This window comes from Styela clava, chromosome 4, assembly GCF_964204865.1.
Source record: "Styela clava chromosome 4, kaStyClav1.hap1.2, whole genome shotgun sequence".
Classification (NCBI taxonomy): Eukaryota; Metazoa; Chordata; class Ascidiacea; order Stolidobranchia; family Styelidae; genus Styela; species Styela clava.
This window is the reverse complement of record NC_135253.1, coordinates 299,040-311,047: the sequence shown is the minus strand read 5'-3', so window position 1 is coordinate 311,047 and position 12,008 is coordinate 299,040. Positions and strand designations below refer to the sequence as shown.

The 12,008-nt window shown below is 36.4% G+C and overlaps 1 protein-coding gene across 1 annotated transcript in view; it reads left to right on the top strand.

The window, feature by feature from the left end:
* LOC120326949 (elongator complex protein 6-like) overlaps positions 1–12,008 on the top strand; it is an 86,672-nt gene that overhangs the window by 24,021 nt on the left and 50,643 nt on the right. The window lies entirely within an intron of this gene.

Here is a 12,008-nt window from a genome sequence, read left to right as displayed (position 1 = left end):
TCCGCCGCCGCACAAGAATTTATACTTGAACAAAGAAGAATTGGCACAAAGTTAGTTTATAGGTAATAGACTATCCGGTCGAAAATAATCACCCTGACAAAAACATTCAGCGATTATAACGAAATCAAACGACTTTTTCGGTCTTCTAATAATTTCCGAATAGAGTGTCGGGTTGTCGGCTCATTGTAGATAGAACAAATTCGTTGAAAATATTCGAATCATTCGGTAAAAATATTCGATTTCTCCCACCTTTAGTTCGTAGGCTATATATGTGAATAATATACAGTATATTTGAAATGATTTGATGAAGATATTATATGCGGCGTTATAACAAAAGGGTTTCTCAATTACGGCCCGTCAAAAGGTTATGGATCCGACTTTTGGCCCGCGACTAGCGAATGATTGCCTACCCCTGAAGTAGAGGATGGTTGGTCCAATAGTGGTTTGGCGAATCGTGCTAAGCATTAGAATTACCCTTGTTATCGAACCCCCGATTACTCTGCGTTGGTTCGAATCCCGCGGGGGACAATTGGGTGGGAAAGGATTGCTGGACTCCGCTACAGGGTGATTCAAGTAAAACTGCTTGTTGACTGCAGCTTTCTACAGCACCAAATCTATGTACTATAGGTTATCTGAAACAAGTCACTGACTAACCCAGGGATGGGCAATTACTTTTCTGAGTGGGCCAGTTCCAGATAATAGACTTGATTACTGGGCCGAAGGAACAAAGCTCAATAATAAACTACAAATAAAAACCAATTTAGTTATCATCTATTATATACCTATATTATTTTTTTTGCCGTATTGGCAGTTGCTCTATCTTGATAATACCATACCGTTGCTTAAATTCTGCTCTCTTAAATTTCCCTTGGGTTTTGGCATCATGCAGAATATGCACCAAACGATTTGAACGTAATCGAAACCGCTGTTTCCCCTCATCCTAAAAATGGAAGGACCCAAAACTCGCAACTGCACACCACAGTGTTACTCACTCGCTATGAAAATACCCTTTATGTAGCTCTTTGGGTTAATTTTTTGACCAGTACGGAAAAGTTTGTCCTTTGACAAAACTGTATAAATTAAAGTGACCTGCATCACTGGTGATGAGAATACCATTAGCAAGATCATTTTCAACTGTTATTAAGAGAACACTTCACTAAAAATGCACGGCGTTTAACTTGTCCGAGCCATATTTGCGCATCGAAGATTCTCATAAAATTTAAATAAATCATTTGTCATTGAAATTTATAGAAAACTAAAGACAAAATGGCAGTTTATTATCAACATAAATTTACCCAAACTTGGTGAATTACTGCAACAACATGGCAAGAGTAAAAAAATTGAAATGTAGGAATTTGTTTTCAATTCACCCTTATGCTATTGCAAAATAGTTGTTGAGCTTTGTAGAGTAAATAATTTTACGCTTAAATCATCAAACATGAATATGTTCAGAAAATAAGATATAACCAAAAGCGTATATATATATATATATATATATATATATATATATATATATATATGTGTCTGTGTCTATCAGTATGATATGACATTGCAACCAATACCAATAACACAAATTAAAACGCTAAAAATATTGAACTAAGAAACTTGAAGGTCTTAGAAGGAATTTGAAATTAGGTTGTCTTTGGCTCATGACGACAATCAATAAGGAATAAAAGATGACAAAAGTTTATCTAACTAATGAAAATATCAAATTTGTGATATTATTTCACAAAATAAATTAGCATTACTTCTGAGATCTGATTATTTGAAGATGGGTGCAGGGTGGAAAGACTTTCCGTAAACATTAAATCTTCTACTTACTATTTAGAATTCATATTCAAAACTTATATGTTATCCTTGCATATAGCAGAGAAGTATAGACAGAAAGATAAATAATCGCAGTACTTATGTTAATAAACCCCTTTTTGGGTTGGCGCGTGTTTTCTACGACTATCACATATGGATGTTTCTTAACCTTTTTTCGTTTTCGGACCTCTCTTGGTTGCCAATGCTGTCATAAACTTCAACATTGCGCCAGCTGTAAAAAATTTCAATTTTGAAACAGGTCTCAAGGAAAAATGCACACATAATGAAGATATCTGCTGAAGTTTTTTGGCACCAATTTCTCCTGAAATCTACTTAGTTGTGCCAAAGCCGCTATTAATCCAGGAACAATGAGTATACTTCTTATCTACGGTGTGTCCTTCCATTTGTAAAAGACAATGTGACTCTTGTCAATCGGAATAATGAGGCTTGGAAGAAAAAAGTTATAATTTAATTTCGAGTTGATCATGATTCACGTTGTTGTTTTCCGAAAAAACGACATAGATTTTACAACGAAAGCATTTGCAAACCAACGTTGACCAGATATACTGTTGGAAACAATTAAATTTTGTCTAGCGGTAAGGTTATATCGGGAGGTTGAGGTAGTAGGAAATTCAGTCACACAAGTATTCCTAGATACTTATTTTGTATTCATAACAGGTTCAATGAGGAATAAATGAGTAATTGTGAATCAGTAATATTTCGAATGTTCCGTCCGTATCAGTTATATATATATATATATATAGCTGAAATTAATCGTGTTGCATTCCATTGTAATAAATTTTGCAATGTAGCAGATTCAGATTGGTTTGCTTCGATATAACGTCAATTCAAAAGTATTTTTAAGCAAATCAGTGATTGCTGACTACTTCATTTTTATGAATAATCTTTTGATAAAAAATTAATTCATCTGAATCTGAAATATACATCAATCGTTACCTCGAGAGACCACTTTTATTGAACCGATTCGCGATGTTTTCTCCGATGGACAACCGCAATTACTTGCACAAAAGAGTGCAGTCTTGATGCAGCACATATCTCCCTTCATTCATTTCATTCATATTTGTTCAAGTAAAGCATGATTACAATTGTACCTGCGTGAGACAAAAATAACTCCCACGTTTCATTTTCAGAAACGATAGACAAAAATAACCTGAGTTACTTTTTCATCACACATTTAAAGGGCATGTAATTGAGATTTTGTGTAAATTACTTTTTGAAAACAACTTCTTCAAGATGGCCTCTTACAGCTGCAATACACTGTTGTGAGCATATGCTAAATTTCCCCATCACCCTCTGAGTCAATAAACGTGGAATTTTATTTATTGGTTTGAAAATGGCAGCTAACAGCCCGACGACAATCGTTGTCGGTCTTGTTGTTGGTCTTGGTCGGTCGGTACAAATGCGTTGGAAAGGGTCCTCGCAAAACATCCATTGATTTTTTGCCGTATTGACAGTTGCTCTATCTTTTTGATATATACTATAGGCCTACCGTTGCATTTTCTCTAAGATTCTCCTTGGGTTTTGGCATCATGCAGAACCTGTATCTAACGAGCTGAACGTAACTAAACCACTGTTTCCTTTTCAAAAAAATAAGGACACTAAACTCGCAACTGCACACCACACTGGGCCTCGCTCGCTATGAAAAGACCTTTTATGTAGCTATTTGTGATTCATTTCTGCACAGCAGTACGGAAAAGTTTGTTCTTGTACAAACCGTATAAATGTAAGTAACCTTCATCATAGGTTCTCAAAGTGCTCCGTTCATGTCTCGTGAAAGAAACCTAGGGGCGCCACAAAATAATCGATTACTGATCGGCTAATTTTTTAACTGTCTAAAGAAGCAATATCAACATTAATAAAATTTGACAACTGTGGCGTCAAAAATTGGCAACATTGCGGCAATTTAATTATTTATATGACATTATTTATAAGCAGCAGCTCAGCCAGGATTTACAAATAGAGAGCCGGTTTAAAATTTGGAATCGAAAATTACCGCGCAACATTCTTTGCGATTATGCCACTCGTTGAAAAAAGATTTTTTAAGCGGATAACGAGTTTTCTGTTGCATAAAATATTCAATCCGTGGCCGATGCGAACATTTATAATGTCTTGTCAGATTTATTTAAATGTGTTCATTGTTACTCGCCTTTGAGTTGAGATTACTGTTACGATAAATGGAATGAAATATTATTATTCTAAAATGACATCAAACACGTGCTAAACTGACAACTTAAATTTATTAATTATTTTTTATCATCTCGTCGTCGATAATTATAATATACTAACTTGTTTTTCACACTGGACTCACAATTTCGCACGAGAACAAAAAAGTTATTAATTATCGTCGTGTTCGTGGAACAAAATATTCGTGGAAAACCTTGATATCATGGCCGGATTATGTTTCTTATATGCCCTAAGGGGCCTAAGCAAGTCAGATTATATATAAAAATGATATTAATGAAACTGGTGTTTTCTATGTTATTGTCTTTTATAAATATATAAGAAGACTTTCAGTATTCTTCCATTATTAAATTCGGGGCAGAATTACGACTATTTTTCATGATTTTCGGCTAAAATAAACATTTTCAGTGCTTTCCTAGCTGTTTTTCTATATTATTTTTTCATTCCATCTCAATTTTCCCTCAGCTGATTTTTGTTTTCCATTCGTACGTAATTTTTGTCGCTCTCCTATCTTCCGCCCTGAAATCAATCTTGCCCTGCTTGCGGTGATTTTTCATATTTAGGGGGCTTGGGCTTTTTTCAACTGCTCGCTCTTTCGCCGCATTAACTTTTTCGATCCGTGTCCTATGATTTTCACTTTTCGATTTTTTTTACCCGTGTGTATTTTGGTCTTCTCGTATGCTGTGATTATTTCCTTTTGCTCGCTCGCTGTCGCTCTTTAAGCTCGCCCTGATCGCTAGCTAGGGCCCAGTGGTTCTTAAACTGTTCTTGTTGCTTTGTAATGATGTAATATTGTGTTGTTTATGTCACAAAAACGCTGATGAAATAGGTTTAGCATGAGTGACAACACACGTTAAAATGATTATTATGTTAACGTTATGATCCATGGATGTTTTCCCGAGCACCGATTTCTTTGTTTATGTCAGCGTTTCCCAACCTTTTTTGGTCGCGGACTATTTTCTCATCGGCGAAAACCTTTGCGGACTCAAGGTGCGTTTATTGCAACCGTAGTCTGTGTGAAGAAGCAATAAAAGCAAACACACTTGAATTTTAACGAATTTCAACAATGGCCTTTTCTGTCGAACAAAATTCAATTCACGACAACGATGAGAATTTAAAATGTCTTTCTATTTTAATTTAATTGTGTTCAAGGTAACTCGCGGTTGCGTCGACGACAAGATGAAAGCATTACTTCTCTAAAATGCAACGGCGATCTGCGAACATAATAATGTGAGAATATATTGCCCGATCATATATATTTAGTTTTGATACATATTTTTTGCGATCTTGCGAATTTGTTATCGCCGTTAGAAAAATCCTAGTATCTGTTATAAATTCCAGAAAGTACAACTTGATTCAGTACTTATAAAAAATATATTTAAAGTATATTAGTAAATCAAAAATACATATTCATTGCCTTGCTTTATTATTAATTTAATTATGAGCTTTTTAATCTGCGGTTGTGTTGACGAAATGAAAGCAATACTACTCAGAAAATATGATGACAATTCGTGAACGCAAAAATGCGTGGTAAAGTGCACGATTATATTTTGTTTTGATTCGCATTTTTGTGAATTCGACAATTCTGAGCTGTTCGTACAACCCCCACGGCAGTACTGTACGTACCAAATCAATGTGGAGTTCTCCCTTTTATTTTTATTATTTTGTATTTCCGCTTTTCAATTTGAAAAATTTGGCTTGCCACCATTGACACCTACCAGAAAAAAAAAAAAAATTATTCCTCGTTGTTCGAACTCGCGAGAAACACCACTGAGGTATCTATCGAACCGTTAGCAGACTCGTGTCCGCAAGTGAGTTGTGAAATATTGCTATTCTAATAGTTCAATACTCAAATATATATATATATATATATATATATATAATATATATATATATATATATAAACGTTTAAACAGAAAATAATTGAAGCGCAAAAAACATACGTTTATTGCGTTTAGTTTTTAGGTAAAATTCAGTTTGTATTTACCAAGTATCGTAAAAGAATCGAAAAAAGGTGAATGTATGATGAGGATTATCTCAAGTATGGCTTTATACATACGACAGTGAATGGCAATTTTATGCCTATAAAAATTTGAGCAAATACGCTATGAGACCAACTCCATTACAGCACATCATTAAACAAAATAACCTGCCCATCACAAAAGCATTTGACTTTTTTCAAACCACAAGGGGGGCGCGAAGTTTGTAAGAATTTCCAAAGGGGGGCGCGGCACAAAAAGTTTAAGAACCCGCTGATCGATTTTCGTTTCCTTTCGATTAATTTCCCTTTCATCTCTGCTCTCTCGCCTGACCCTAAAGGGGGGCGCGGCACAAAAAGTTTAAGAACCCGCTGATCGATTTTCGTTTCCTTTCGATTAATTTCCCTTTCATCTCTGCTCTCTCGCCTGACCCTTTCCTCAACTGCTCGTCTTGATATCTTTCGTCGCTATCTCGAGCCTCGATGACTTCCACTCTCTCTTGTCTTCATTTTTACTCCACACCCTCGCACTCCCATGCTGGCTTCTATTTGTTTCCTTTTCATCTCTGCTCTCACCTTGGCTGTTGGTGCTCTTGCCTGACCCTTTCCCCCCTTAACTGCTCTCGTGTTGTTTCTTACCTTTTGCTCGCTATCTTTCGCCTCGATGACTTCATTTTTTTCTCCATTTTTACTCCACCCTGATCGTTTGGCCATCCCGCTGATCGATTTTCACTCACTCACATGCTGGCTCGCTCCTATTTATTTCCCTTTCATCTATGGCTGGTGCTCTCGCCTGACTCTTTTCCCCCTGAACTGCTCTCGTCTTGCTATCTTTCGCCTCAATGACTTCACTTCTTTCTCCATTTTTACTCCACCCTGATCGCTTGGCCATCCCGCTGTTCGATTTTCGCTCACTCCCATGCTGGCTCCTATCTATCTCCGTTTCATCTTTCCTTTCCCCCCTCAACTGCGTGTCTTGAGCTTCGTGCTATCTTGAGCTTCGATAACTTCACTCTCGCTTTTTTTAGCTCCACCCTGTTTGCTTGGCCATCCCGCTGATCGATTTTCGCTCACTCCCATCTCAGCTTCTATTCAACTCCCTTTCATCTCTCCCTGGCTGCTACTCTCGCCTGACCTTTCTTCCCCCCTCAACTGCGTGTCTTGCTATCTTTCGCCTCGATAACCTCACTCTCTCTTGTCTCTATTTTTAACTCCACCCTGATCGCTTGGCCATCACGATGATCGATTTTTGCTCACTCCCAAGCTGGCTTCTATTTATTTCCTTTGCATCTCTGCTCTCCTTGGCTGCTGCTCTCGCCTGACCCTTTCCTCTCTCAACTGCTCACCTCTTTCCCCCTCGACCGTCTGCCTTGTCTGACAATTAACTCCACCATGTGGGGTTCGAACCACGACCCGAATGTTCAATCATGTCCCAACGCTTCCCCTGAGGTAACGCTACTGTTGAGGATAGGGTGGATTAAAATCTCACTCAATTAACGACGTCACACTTGACAGCCTATGACGAGGCTAATCGCCAACAGAACTGATGGCGCACAACCTGAACCTTAACATGGTACACATACTATGTTAAGGTTGTGCGTCTACTCGATTCACATATTTCGGGAGCTCCCAAATTACATTGATTCGAAGCATGTGTATTCATAACTCAATTGAAAGCGTTCATCTGGGACTATCGTGTGCGCTGCTTCAACTATTGAATGCGTAAATATCCCGTTTTAAAACTGTTGTTCATTTTAGTTTAGTTTTTAAGGAAAATGCTAAGATAATTCATACTAGTGAATGTGCAAACCAAATTTCTGACTGTCAGTGGAGGAATACTAATTTAATCTTTCTGTCTCTTGTGCTATCTAGCCGTCGTATATCTGGTTTACTTTTCTAAATTTATAAAACATCTCAGATCAAAATTGGCGATGCGTTATGTCTTTTTATAGATTGAAACGATATCATACACACTAAAAAATGAAAAACACCCTAAATTTTGTCTAAAGAGCGCCACGACATGTAAAACATGCTATCCCAGGCACTAAAGATGAAATGTAGTAAATTGCGCGTGCTATGCACCTTTCTATTCATTCTGATACTACGTCGAGGTCACGCGAAATTTTTCCCGTGATTCAGAGAAAATTTCAGCTAATCAATGTGAAGATTATGGTCAATTAATCTTCCATCGTATTATAAGTGCATTCATTGCGGTTTGTATATTGAAATTTTGGACCTCCTGAAGTATGCGCACCAAGATGTCGCATAACTTGAACCCTAACCTGGTACACAACCTGAGTTCAGGTAATGCGCCATCTTGTTGCCACAACACCAGGATGCAGAATAAATATGAGAAAGAAATCATACACGAGTCTCTTCCACACTCCCAATTTTTTTTTTTATTAGAAATCGATTCGAACAAGGAGTATGCAGCGCCGAAATCGCAAAAAACGATGGAAAGACGCGAAGTCACAGCCACACGCAGCCTCTACAGTCTTCATATTAGGTTTCCCGCAATGCTTCTTGCAAAATTCTTGTGTTTTGTGGTGGTATTGTGGGCACTAATTGCAGCAGCAGTGAGCATAGCTTTTACTATTCTAACTTTGTTTGACATCAGAAAATTCCTTTTCATATTCGAAACATAACCCATGCTTACGCATACTTATTGTCTGATTTATGGTTTGCTCCCTAGAACAGTGTCTCTAAAAACTAGCAGAACCTATTCTAACTGTGTCACGGTTTGCCTTGAAATACCTTCCGTTAACAAAAACTGTTCGCCTTGATAGTGAGTCGGAGACATGGGGTCTCTTTTGGAGCGTGGATAACTGAAGCGTCACAATAATAGAACTTTGAAGGCAAATAAAGATAAAATTCGGCCTCGTTTCTACGAAAGTTTTGTTTTTTGTGTGCAAAACAAGAACGAGTCTTCCATGTTTCTAAGACAAAATAAGCTCGCAACTCAAAAATAAGCACTTTTTTTAGAAATAGGCACATCATCACTTTATAAGACGCGAGCTAGAAAATAAGCACACATCTTAGAAATAAGCACGATATGGCAACCCTGCTTATATGTTATCTTTGCATATAGCAGAGAATTATAGACAGAAAGATAGATAATCTCAGTACTTATGTTAATAAACCCCTTTGTGGGTTGGCGCGTGATTTCTACGACTGTCACATATCGGTATTTTTCTATATGAATGTTTCTTAACCTTTTTTCGTTTCCGGACCTTTTTTGGGTGCCAATGTTGTCATAAATTCCTACATTGCGCCATCTGTATCAAATTTTAATTTTGTAACAGGTCTCAAGGAAACATGCACACATAACAAAGACACCTGCTAAAGTTTTTTGCCACCAGTTCCTCCCAAAATCAACTCTGCAATCAATAATGTTTTATAGAGATTTAATTTATTTTCAAATTTATGTAATTTAGGAACATCCATCACGTGTTGTTTTTTGAATGTCATTACTCATCAATATTATATTGCAGTAGGACCAGTGGAAATTTGCAAACAGTCAAATTAACTTTGCCAAGTTTGAGTGGATCTATCGAATTCATTTTTTAAAATATTTTTTAATTATGTTCTTTTATTTATACAAATGTAAAATAGGTGAAAGAAAGCCAAAGTTTTTTAGATTTTTGAAATGAAGGGAATGAAACAGTATTGGCATCGAAAGAAGACAAAATTTAAGGAAATGAAGTGTCCTATGATTTTCACTTTTCGATTTTTTTTACCCGTGTGTATTTTGGTCTTCTCGTATGCTGTGATTATTTCCTTTTGCTCGCTCGCTGTCGCTCATTAAGCCCCGATCCCCCAAACATTGTATTATAGTTATCAGTTATCACCACGACCTTTTTGAAATAGCCCTTTTTTCTAGAGTGACTTGTACGTATTCACCAAATGTATCAGCAGTTTCATTGGGCTTGTTCGTAAATTTTGTAAAAAAAGTTTTGTAAAAAGGACGTGGAAAAGATTTGCTCTCTCGATTCCGTAATCAGTTTCATTTGTTTGGTTTTTATCAATTTTTCCTATCGTCTGTTATCTACTGATTACGGACTCAAAATCAATTTGACTGTACACCTCTGTTCTTCCAGTCAAAATACCAAACAAGTCGTGGAAACAACTTTAATTCATCATGATTGCTACCGTCTGTAGAAATTACATCATACGCAATGTCATTTTTTCCAAAATTTTCAAGGTACGTTTGATCAAATATGGTTCAAGTATACAGATGTAGTAATAGCTTCCGCCTTTATTCTGACAAAAGAAAACAGTTTACCAAACCCGAATCAGTGAACACTTTTTACAGCAAAGAGCACATATAATAATCAATCGATGGATAAAATACTGTTGTGATGCTCAACTTTGTGAAAGGCTGGAGTGCCCGTGGCAGCATAAACCTTATCTTGTCGCTTATCGCTTTACATAATTAGGTTTATGCTCTCCTTACTGATTTGCAATATTTGTCAGAACTGAGATGTAATTTTAAATCAGCGACATCATTGTACGATACCAAAACATTTGTTCCAGGTTGGCAAACTAAGCATCCTGCCTGCCATTCATTTCTACGTTTCCGGAAGCATGGATGTTTGCCTTCTTCTCATCAGTAAATTTGCATTTTCCATTTTTCTATTTTATACAGCATTGGTCCCAGTATCGATTCCCAAACGTTTTAGTATCGTTACTACGGCTCGGCATTTTTAAATACCTGATGAATTCAGAAACGTTTCGAATATTTTTTTCGAACCAAATTGAATCTCGAATACTTGGACGATATGTAATCGTATGTGATTTTTTTACTTAAATGAGTCCTCCGGACACATAAATTACTGAAAACATTGAATCTATCACACAGACAGATCACTTAGTGTCCACACACATAGGAAACATATTTCATCAATAACTCAATAGGAAGAAAAGAGGCATATACCAGAATTGCATTTTAAAAAATATTGCTTCAGTAAAAAAATTGAGAGATTCACCTCGACCTTTGGCGGACAAAGAGAAAACAAGATGGCGACGATTCAAAATTCTCGTCTGAACCGATTCGAATAATTATCTTTTCGATTCGAAATGATAGATAGGTAGTTTATTTCGAAAACTCCATAACAATCATATATATATATAAAGTAAAAATGGAAAATTCTGGAGGGCAAGCAAAACCTATAAAAAAGTTTAAAACATGATTTCCATCCCTAATCTTCGCACCCTAATCTCTATTTTGCACGAGTACAACGCGAATAAGCTTGCTGTTTTTCGCTTTCACAGTTCGGAAATAAATATGACATCAAATTTGATTGATTTTGACTTGATTACTGAAGTTCCTAGTCAAAAAATAGAATTATGTGTCGCTATGATATTAAAAAGTGGGTACGCATCCAACCCCTCTAAACTCCTACTGAATTACCTTTGTCTTACTCATTTGTAAATGTGTATAAACGACTCCCATAGTATGAATGTGGGTTGGCGGTGGGCTAGATAAAATAGCTATCAGTGCATTTTAACGGCATACGTTTGAATGTTTTCAATAAAAATAATAGTTCTGGACGTGTAAACCAGTTTGTGAGTGCCAGCGCGCTAAAATACTTTCAAAATAAGAAAAAAAATATGAAATGGTAACCCATTTGGATTGTTTAAATATAATTTGGCGCCGCGCAAAATAAAAGTTTATTTTAACCCCAAAATTAACAAAACAATGCGTGTTTTCTCTGCATACTATGGGGCCATATGAAATGAAATGTGGGGAGGGGTAATAGTGTGGGCAGCACGTAGGAAAGCGACAGCAAATAAATTTTTTCAATATAAATTATACATGTTTGTTTGTTGCTTAGTTTCGTGATTTAATTAATTAATAGTATAAACTATTCACTCTTACTTGACCTTGAAGTTATTCATTCTCATGTATGAAAAAATCTATAATTTGTTTATCCCCCCCATTTTATTTGAAATTAGGTAGGCCCCATCATTACTAGCATTTCCATTTAGAAAACACGAAAAAATATAAAATAGATATTTCTGG